Source organism: Cavia porcellus, unplaced genomic scaffold (assembly GCF_034190915.1).
Source record: "Cavia porcellus strain 051 isolate PalLab524CR breed Dunkin Hartley unplaced genomic scaffold, mCavPor4.1 scaffold_372, whole genome shotgun sequence".
NCBI classification, from domain to species: domain Eukaryota; kingdom Metazoa; phylum Chordata; class Mammalia; order Rodentia; family Caviidae; genus Cavia; species Cavia porcellus.
In genome coordinates, this window is record NW_026947855.1 from 83914 (window position 1) to 95000 (window position 11087).

Sequence of the window (11087 nt, forward strand, 5' to 3'; positions counted from 1 at the left end):
CTTTTGAAGTGCAGAAACGTTTTAATAAGATGAGATCGCAGTTGTTCGTTCTTTGAAGTATTTCCCCATGCGGATTGCATTTTGTTCATGAGTTCTCTGCCTACCCCTATGTCTCCAAGTTTTTTTTGTTTGTTTGTTTGGTTTTTTTTTTTTTTTTTTTGTACCGGGAATTGAACTCACGACCAGGCGTTTGTAAGGCAGGCGCTCATGCCGCTGAGCTACATCCCCGGCCGTCTCCAAGATTTATTTTTTTAAACCTATTTTGTTTTCCAGTACATTTATTTAGTGTTTCTGTTTCAATATTTAAATCTTCGATCCATTTTGACTTGAGTTTAGTGACGGTGATAAGCATGGGTCTAGTTTCAGTCTTCGGTGTGTGGGAAGGCAATTTTTTCCAACACCATTTATTGAAGAGACCTTCCTTTTCCCAGTGAACATGTTTAGCCCCTTTGTCAAATATAAGGTGGCTGAGTGCCTTTGTAGTTGTGCTTGCATCTTCTAATCTGTTCCATTGATCCTCAGGTCTATTTCTTTGACAGTCATGTTTCTCTTCTCTCTTCCACACGTATACATCTTGACAGTTTCACATCTGTATTGATGTTATAACTACTCTTCAATAAATAGAAAAGAAGAAAAATGCTTATGAAGTTTGGACAAATAGATCACCCCTCTCTGTAACTTACTCAGCTTCTCCTTATATTCCGGGCATGGTATGGCGGTGATAACGGGAGTGAAACTGGGCCAAATCTCTAACTCCAGATTCTCGGTTTCACTTTGTGATCACACAGACCTTCCATCAGAGAGCCGAATGCATCAGAGAGCCGAATGGGTCATTTGCAAAGTAGCGTGTCACTGCCCTCTGATGGTGAGCACTGATATGTACTTTTCAATCCAGACAAGTAAACCTCTGGGATAGTGCAAAACACAGTCTGTTGGTTTTATAAGGTATAAGGATAGACAATAAATTAGGAGACATTCAATATTTGCTTACAAATGTTCGTTATGTAGTAAGCTATAAACGTCATATTCCTTCAGATATTCCATTTATTTAGTTTCCTTTTTTTGAGACGAGCCTCTCTACGCAGTTCCGGCTACCCTTAAACTCACAAAGTAGCCCAGGTTGGCCTTGAACTCCTGATGATTCCTCCCCCCACCGCCCCACCCCACCCCGCCCCGGCCCCGCCCTGCCCCGCCCCACCCAACCCCCACCCCACCCTCCCAGTGCTGGCATTCTAGGCCTGCAACACCATATCCTGTTTGAATAGGTTTGATTTTACTGTTTTCCTTTCCTTTTTCTTTCTCTTTTCAATTAACAAGATAGAGTGAGCATCCACAATCCCCCTCACCCATACAGTCCCCTCTCGGGATGCTCTGCAAGTTGTTCTGTTTTTAGTTTTGCTTACTGTTTTTTTTTTAATTGTTTGTTTGTTCTTTCTCTGCAAATTATGGTGAGTTTTTCTCTTCTGAGCTCTGGTGACCCCCACCCTCCCGTCCCCAAGGGGGTGGGGATGGAGGTGGCACAGCCCCACCTGCCCTAGAGCCACGATGCTGCTGCTGCTGCTGCTGCTGCTGCTGCTACTACTACCACTATTACTACTACTACTACTATTACTACTACTTTCTCTTTTACCTAAAACTGAAGCACAGCTGGGGATTTAGCCCAGTCAGTGGCATAAGCGCCTGTATGGTAAGCACGAGGTCACGAGTTCAATCCCCAGTGCAAACAAAACAATATACTCCCCCAAAAAGAAACCAAAAGTGAAGCACAACTACTACAATAACAACAACAACAACAACAACAACAACAACAACAACCACTACAATAACAACAACAACAACCAATGGCAACCCAACAGAAACCCTTAAAGGACAGCCACGTGATATGTAGCTATCTAGGAAATCTTAGTCTCCCATAGGCTCTCACAAACAGTCATCGGAAGGGGGGGCCTGGGGAGCCCTCCCCCCCCCCCGCCCGCAGTGGTGGAGCACACTTTGCAGGACCCATTCGCCACAGATAAGTAAATGAATTCCCTACTTGTGTCAAGAGGTGTGGGTCGAGCAACATAAAACCTTCCATGCCGGCGGTGGTACTGTCTGTTGGTTCGTCCGTCCGTCACCATTCCCCATTCCCTGTTCACGTGAAGAGTACCAGAGAATGAAAAGGGACACGCAGAAGAGTCACCGTTCAAGTTTCATTCATTCACTCTCAATGTTTTCATTGTTGTTACGTGTCCGATTGCGACTCCTCTGTTCATGGCTGCAAAAATAGCCATGGGTATCGTGAAAGATAATTTTACATTCCAAGTAAGAGACGCTAACACCTTTGTGTTTCTCTGGGTGTTTATTTTTAAATTTTTATTTAAAGAAAGACAAAACGAAACAGAAAACGGTCGAAATAATACATACTTTCAATGGAAAAAAATAAACAGTAATAAATCACTTGTTGATGTTTACATATTGTCCTCTTACAAATAGTTGTTCAAGACACAAGAGTGGAACATATTAATGGGAATTCAAACAGCGAGACTGGAAATAATTCTGTTCAACTATCTAATAAAATCTTAGTAATGTGGTTATCAATCCTATACTCTTAACATACATGCATTTATTCATATCTGCATTTATGTTGAGATTTAACAAACCAAAGCAGATTAAAATCACTCTGAACAGAGAATAATAGTATTGCTGAATTTCACACCATGACCCGCCAGAGTCAGCACTGGGTGCTGTAGTGCCTTTTTTTCCTTCAAAGCGTTTGTTCATTTCATCATGTGTCATAAGATCAGTTCTCTCAAACTGTTTATAGGTTTTACACAAACATGAGTCTTGACGTGTATTTCTATCCTCTCTATATTAGAGGGAGAAGCAGAACAAAGCAGGACAGAACAAAACATATTCCTATAGACACATAAAACTAAAAAGACATATAAAACTGCTGTACAAGGAGTTCTATCATGGTTACTATGTTGTCTCTTGTTGTCATCCATAGAATTGGCTATATCATCAGATATAGTATTATTGAATATATAAGTACATAACAGTATTAATAGAAATACAACTTTGTAGATAATGTAGAACTACAAAAACAGGTAGTAACCAACCTAGAATGGGTATCTTAGTGAGTCATTGTCATTTTCTTTTTTATTTTATTTTATTTATCTATTTATTTATTTATATGTCTTTTTCGTTTTTATCAGTACCAGGGATCGAACTCATGACTGCCTGCTTGCAAGGCAGGTGCTTATGCCCCTGAGCTAAATCCCCAGCCCCTTCGTTGTCATTTTCAATGTAGATGTCTAAACTTGCAGAGTTCATACTATCAACCTTAATAGTTTTGAATAAAATCTGTCAATAACAAACAGCCATCAAACAAATCAGGTTTAACTAAGGTCAGTCATGATATACCAGTATAAGTTATACAGGGATACAGATTAAGTTAATAGGAAATTAAAGATGGTCGCTGTGCTATATCGTGATATTTTGGGGATACCTGTCTGTGCCCTCAGAGCTAATGCTTGTATACAAACTGGGACAGATCTTGATTACTAAATGCCTGGGTGTAGTTCTGTTTTGGTTGTAGGTGGCTGGAGTTCTGTAAGCCTCATACATCTGAATAGCATTTCCTTTTCCCATGTTTGGGGAGTTTTCCGTAATTATTTCTGTGAATAGCCTTTGCAGTTCCTTTGTTTGTACCCCTGCTTCTTCATTCACATTCTTTATTCTTAAATTATAGATCCACTTGTCGTCTTCTAGCCTTTGTATTGTTACTGCTTGTTTCCTTGTTATTTTTAAGAAATTTTTCCTTTCATGACCCCACATTACAAACCTGTCCTCCAGTCAGTTTGGAGAATCTATCCTTAGTTTCTTTCAAGCAGTTTTGCCAGCTTTCAATGGAGCTTTTAATTTCCTGGTAATCTCTTTGGATCTGCTTGATGTATTCTGTTTTGTCTATATTCTCCGTCAAATGGTTCCCCCCCACCTTTTTGTTTCTCCATTCTTCCATCTGTGTCTTTTTGAGAGATGCTTAGCATTTGTTTTATTATTCTATTTAAGTCTTGCTTTACTTGGTTCAATATTTCACTTTTGAACTCGTCTATGAGGTCCCAAAGATATCACTTTATGTCCACTGGTGCCATGTCTGATATTGTGTTTGCCATCCTCAATCTCCTTTGCATTTACCTTTTCTGTATCAATGTTCTCAGGGCTGGGGACCTTTTCTTATTGCTTCCTCTTCTCATATTTTTTGTTCCTTTCATACAGGTGTATATAGGAGGCCCCACCCAGTTTCTTTCTTTGTTGGTTACAGTTAGTTCGCCTGAAGCGCACTGACTAGGTGCTCCTGCCCATTACAGTGTACTATGGAGGTACAAACAGGGGCAGCATATGCAGGGCCCTCCTCTCTGGGTTAATGAACCTGCTGAGCACCTCACTGCATTAGGGTGCGCTGCCAGGTGTAGGTACTTGGTTTGGGGTAACCTATTGGATCTCAGCCCAGGGCACGACCCAGGTCAAGCTCACCCCACCAATCCTGCTTGAGAAGGGAGCAGCTGACTGAACTCACTGCTGTTCCTTGTTCTCACCAGTCTGCCCTGCCCAGCCCCAGAATGAATGTCGTCTGTTGGAGTCCCTTTTTCTGTGGATTGGTTTTATTCCCGTCACTCACCGAAGGTCAATGCAGGTTCCCCACCAGCCCAGCTCTCCATTCGGCACGCTGACCCCCAAACTCAGTGTCAGTGCATCTCCAGTGAGTTTGAAGCGGTGGGCTTTTGGTAGCTCAGTAAGTCTCGGCTGTGCGAGTTCAAGCACTGCAGCGGGAGCACCGAGCCTTTAGCTGTTCCAATGGTAGCACCGGGACTGTATGTTTAATGGGTTTCTCTCAGCTTGTGCCTGGGTCAGGTGGATCCATCTCCCTCTGTTTGGGACTCCCCATGCTGTATTAATTTTGGAGTCTAAGTTGACTACCTCAGAGAGCCTCTGTAGCCTGCTGTTATCTATTCACCATCTGTACTAGAACCCCTCTCCGGGTGTTTGTGTGTGTGTGTGTGTGTGTGTGTGTGTGTGTGTGTGTGTACACACGTTTCTGTTGTTTATATAGTTGTGGCTGTTGGCAGTTGGTGTTGGCAATAGGGTCTCACCACTTAGTTCAGGTCAGCCTCAAACTCAATACATGGCCCAGGTTTGTCCCGAAGTCACAGTAATGGGATTGCCTCAGGCCTCCTGGGTGGGGGATCACAGGCACGTGCCACTCCAACCCAGCTTCTGGCTAAGAACTTCTGACACAACCTCGAGGGAAGGTTCACAGACTTAGGCTGACTGAGCTTATTTTGAGACCCTGGCTTTCTCCAATTCAGTGTCTCATCATCCTTGGCCTCCAACTCCCTAGTGAGGGTTGGGATTACAGCCATACATACCACACTCACCCAACCCCACACCGCAGTACTCGAGCCCCATCACTCGCTGTTTCAAATGGAACCACACTTTAGGAAAGGATTTCTGGCAGCCTGTGCAGGATTCATTTCTATCCCATCATCAGTAATAACTGCTGCCATGGGTGGCAAGAGCCTTAGAGGATTCTGCCGCGAACCTTCAGAGGACTGCGAACCGCGTAATTTTGTTTGCTTGTTTGTTTTTGGTACAGGGGATCCTTTTATCATTTTTTATTTTTGAAAGACGTACCTTTAGCCACACTGAACTGACTACTGTACCTTGTATAGTGGCAGCCATGGGTCAGTCGGTCAGTCTGTCCGTCTGTCAACGACTTGATTTAACTTTATTATTTTTGCATCTTGGGGGGGGGGAGTCTCTATATGCAGTTCTGGCTGGCCTCGAGCTCACTTTGTAGCCTAGGCTGATCTCGAACTGACAAGGCTCCTCCTTCCTCAGCCTCCCAAGTGCTGGGATAACAGGTGTGAGCCACCTCGCCCAGCTTAACTTCCTTGTTTTTAAATTTTGTTTTATTTATTTCTTTGTTTTTGTGGTACTGGGGATTGAACCCATGATCTCACGTTTCCTGTTTCCTAGGCTGCAAGAGCTTACAATACTGAGCTAAGTCCCTGGTGACAACTTGATGTGAAGAAAGTCTTTGAACGGTGGAGCCCACCAAGATGTGCCAGGCTTGCTTCCTTCTTTCCTCCCTTCTCGCCTTTCAACCAGGGCCAGCTGGCCACTTCCGAGGCAGGCCAGGCCACGCACTGAGAGGAGGTGAGGGCGCACCGGATCCCACCTGACATTGGCTCTGCTTCCACAGTGGTTGTCTTTATGTGATCTGGTGTGAGCCACACGCTGGGAAAGGACGGCCCCATCTGTTGGTCTGTCTTGGTTTTCCTTACTTCTCTCATTTTAATTAATGTTGGAGACGACAACTAAGGTCTCTTCTTTGACAAAGCTGGTGCTTCACTCCCCCGCCCATCCTGCCCCACCTGCCCTACCTGCCCCGCCTGTCTTTAGTTTTATCTTCAGAATGTCCTGACAGTGTCTCCGTAAACCACTGAATAATTCCTCTGGCAGGCTGGGCTCAAATCTGCAAAAAAGTCAAATCTTTGTGACGAACTCGGTTTTCTCCTTGTCTTTGAGTTTTAGGTTAGGATTCTAAGCCTTCACCGCCACACACAACACCCACTGTTGTCGTCATTCTCCTTGGTGTTGCTTGTTGTCCTTAACTTACCATGGTGGTGGTGGTAGTAAAGACATCCCATCACATGGGGCTGGGGCATGCCCAAGTGAAGAAGCTGGTACCTACCCAGCAAAACCTACATCTGAACATCTGACTTATCATCTTTATCACCTTTAAGCATATATATATATATATATATATATATATATATATATATATATATAAAATCAATGCTGTTCAGCATACAGGAGAGGGGGATGGAACAGGACAATGACTGCCAGCCAGCCAGCCAGCCAGGGTCATGGGGGACATCACGTGGGGGCAAGGTGGAGGCCAAGGGACTTGCCTGAGCAGATATTGGGGGATAGTGCTGCCCAGGCACCCCACCCCACTCCACTGCTCTCAGCATGAAATGTAGCCCAAGGCAAAGAAGTGGTGCATAGGCCCTTGACTCCAGCCCTAGGTGAGCTAAGAATGACAGGAGTGTCACCAGTCACTAGTTTAAGGTCAACCTGTGAAGATTGCCCTGGGCTACATGGCAAGGGTCCATCCTCCCTCCCTCCCCCCTTTCTCCCCTCCCTCCCCTTGGCCCCCCTCCTGCCCTCTCCCCCTCTTTCGGTGCCTGCCTCCTTGTGAAGGCAAAACCAAAAACTAAACACACAACTGCTTGCCAGGAAAGGAGTTTTCCTCCCCTTTCTGGCAAGGGAAAAGTGAAGTACTTAATGTGCAAAGTAGACTCTGAGAAGAAGCTCTCAGCAGAGAGAGTGTGGTGGCACACACGTGGGCCAGCCAGTAATCACAGGGTAGGTACGACAAGGGTGGGGGTGTGAGGGAGAGGCTGTCCCTCAAAATTTCTTCTGGGTCACTGATTCCATACCGTTCAGATGAGATAGTGGCTAGCATTTCAGGAAGAATACCTGTGACCAGGCTCAGGCAGGCAAAAAAGCAGTCACCGTCTCCATTATCCCAGCAGTGGCAGCAGAACAACCAGCGAGGCGCCACATCCCACTTTGCCCACGTCCAAACCATAGGAAACCCATCAGACTTCCCACTCAGTGCCACGCTCCCTATGCGACTCTCACTCCTCCCACACCATCCCTGGCCACGGCCCACTCACTATGCTGCTCTGTTCTGCCCTCCTCAAGTCAGGGGTTCAGAGTTAGCCAGGCCCAGTGGTCCACACTCACAAGCAAAATCGGGCCCTCCTTCGGAAAGGCCAAAGAAACAAGGATCAGAATTTTCTGCCAGGCCGTGTCTCTACATGAAAGGCTGGGGCCAACTGTTGGAGGCTCATCTCCTCACAGCAGGCAGCACTTAGTTGAGAGGCTGAGGTAGGATGATCACGCTAAGTTCGAGGTCTGACTGGTCCCTGTAGTGATTTCAAGGAGACCATCCTGAGGTACCCAGGGAGGCCTCTGTCTTCAAAAAGCAAGTAAGCAAGCAAATAAAACACTCAACGTAAATAATCAAAAAATAATAGAAGCCAAACCCTAACCCTAACCCTAACCCTGCTGAATGTCTGGCTTCCACCCTTAGATAGCATCACCACATGGGATTTCCCCCTCCTCTCCTGGTGGCGGTGGGGAGAAGCAGTACCATTTGGCCTCATTCACACAATTTTCTCCAAAGGGGGGGGGCGGCACCAGCTCACCCGTGGGCCATAGAAAACACCACGCACTCCATGGGTTTGTGTTGATTTGCATCTTTATTTTGCAGTCTGTCATTAGGGTTCCCAGGTTTCCCCTCAGAGAACAAGGTGGGAGGCAGTCAAAGGAGATGTTGGTTTCAAAGGGCGAACATGTCCATGAGATTCACTCCACTTCCTCTTTTTCTCAAACAGACTCATCGCCCACCACACGTTTAGGGTCGGACGTGAGATCGTCAGGGTTGGGCGGCTGTCATCCATCGAGGGAGAGCCAAATGCAGTTCTGCAGTGGAAAGAAAACGATAATTAAAGACGAGCCATACAACCAAGACAAAGCAAGACAGCAAAAAGCAAAAAAAAAAAAAAAAAAAAAAAGCAACCCAAACCTCTCAGGAAACAAAAAGCATAAGCCAACAAGAGAAAAGAAAAGGAAGAGAAAATAATGAAACCAATAAAAGAAACAGACGGCAACCCTAAAAGAAAAAGGTGACAATGACGACGACAACAACCACAGAAACAAGAACAACAAGAACAACAGCAGCAGCAGGAGGAGGAGGGCGAAAGAAAACAAAAACACCCAGGACACATTCCCAGGGCTGAGGATGAAGCTCAGCAGCACAAATGCTTTTCCTGAGGTGGACTCCCCGCATCAAAGAAACCATACTTGTAAGTTAAAACAAAGATACCACAAAGAAGCAAGCAACTTCATAAAAAGAAAAACAAAAAGAGAAAACAAACACAAAAAATGAAACAGACCAAGAAACCAAACCCAGCCAATGGAAAAACAGAAACAACCCACAGCACAGTATGGGAGCTGGGACCTGACCTCCACAGCAAGGGACAGGTGATCGCTGGCAAGTGTAAAGTCGAGACTTGGAACTACAGTCCCAAAAGGAAAAAAGAAAAGAAACGCCTATGGTGTGTGTGTGGGGGGGGGGGTCAAGAGGGCTGGGGAATACAAGAGTAATGGTGGGGGGAGTGGCATGGGAGAGGCAGGGGAGAAGGCAGAATGGACGCACCCTGACCCAACAACAACAACAAAAACAACAACAACAACAACAACAACAACAACAACAACACACCACCAGCACCACCACCCACAAAAACAAACACCACCACCACCACCACCACCAAGAACAACAACAACACACCACCACCACCAACACACCACCACCAACAACAACAACAACAACACCAGCAACACAACCAGCAACACAACCACCACCACCTCCAACACACCACCACCACCACCACCAACAACAACAACAACAACAACAACAACACCAGCAACACAACCACCACCACATCCACCACCACCTCCAACACACCACCAACACACCACCACCACCACCACCACCACCAACAACAACAACAACACCAGCAACACAACCACCACCACCTCCACCACCACCTAACACACCACCAACACACCACCACCACCACCAGCAACAACAACAACAACAACACCAGCAACACAACCACAACCTCCACCACCACCACCACCACCCACAACAACACACCACCCACCACCACCACCACCACCAGCAACAACAACAAAAACGCCACCAACAAACACACCACCACCCACAAAAACAAACACCACCACCACCCACAACACACCACCCACCACCACCACCACCACGACCACCACCACCAGCAACACAACCACCACCACCTCCACCACCACCACCACCAGCAACACAACCACCACCACCACACCACCCACCACCACCACCACCAACAACAACAACAACAACAACAACACACCACCAGCAACACCAACAACAAAAACGCCAACAAACACACCACCACCACCTCCACCTCCAACACACCACCACCACCACACCACCACCACAACCACCACCTCCACCACCACCACCACCACCAGCAACACACCACCACCACCACCACCACCACCACCACCACCACACCACCACCACCACCAGCAACACAACCACCACCACCACCACCACCACCACCACACCACCACCACCACCACCAGCAACAACAACAAAAACGCCACCAACAAACACACCACCACCCACAAAAACAAACACCACCACCACTCACAACACACCACCCACGACCACCACCACCACGACCACCACACCACCACCACCACCAGCAACACAACCACCACCACCTCCACCACCACCACCACCAGCAACACAACCACCACCTCCACCACCACCACCACCAGCAACACAACCACCACCACCACCACCACCACTCCACCACCACCACCAGCAACACAACCACCACCAACAACAAAAACGCCACCAACAAACACACCACCACCAACAACACACCACCCACCACCACCACCACACCACCACCACCACCAGCAACACAACCACCACCTCCACCACCACCACACCACCACCACCACCACCACCACCAGCAACACAACCACCACCTCCACCACCACCACCACCACCAGCAACACAACCACCACCTCCACCACCACCACCACCAGCAACACAACCACCACCACCACCACCACCACTCCACCACCACCACAGCAACACACACCACCACCAACCACACAAACACACCACCAACAAACACACCACCACCAACAACACACCACCACCACCACCACCACACCACCACCACCACCAGCAACACAACCACCACCTCCACCACCACCACTCCACCACCACCACCAGCAACACAACCACCACCAACAACAAAAACGCCACCAACAAACACACCACCACCAACAACACACCACCCACCACCACCACCACACCACCACCACCACCAGCAACACAACCACCACCACCTCCACCACCACCACCACCAGCAACACAACCACCACCACCACAC

At 47.1% G+C, this 11087-nt stretch overlaps 1 long non-coding RNA gene across 1 annotated transcript; it reads right to left on the reverse strand.

Moving 5' to 3' along the window:
- Positions 1 to 8299: 8299 nt before the first annotated feature.
- On the reverse strand, positions 8300 to 10055 carry LOC134475170 (uncharacterized). Its single transcript, XR_010046162.1, has 2 exons — positions 9085 to 10055; positions 8300 to 8541 (listed from the first exon to the last, which is right to left on the reverse strand). It is a non-coding gene; the product is annotated as an uncharacterized LOC134475170 (long non-coding RNA).
- Between the last annotated feature and the right edge of the window lie 1032 nt (positions 10056 to 11087).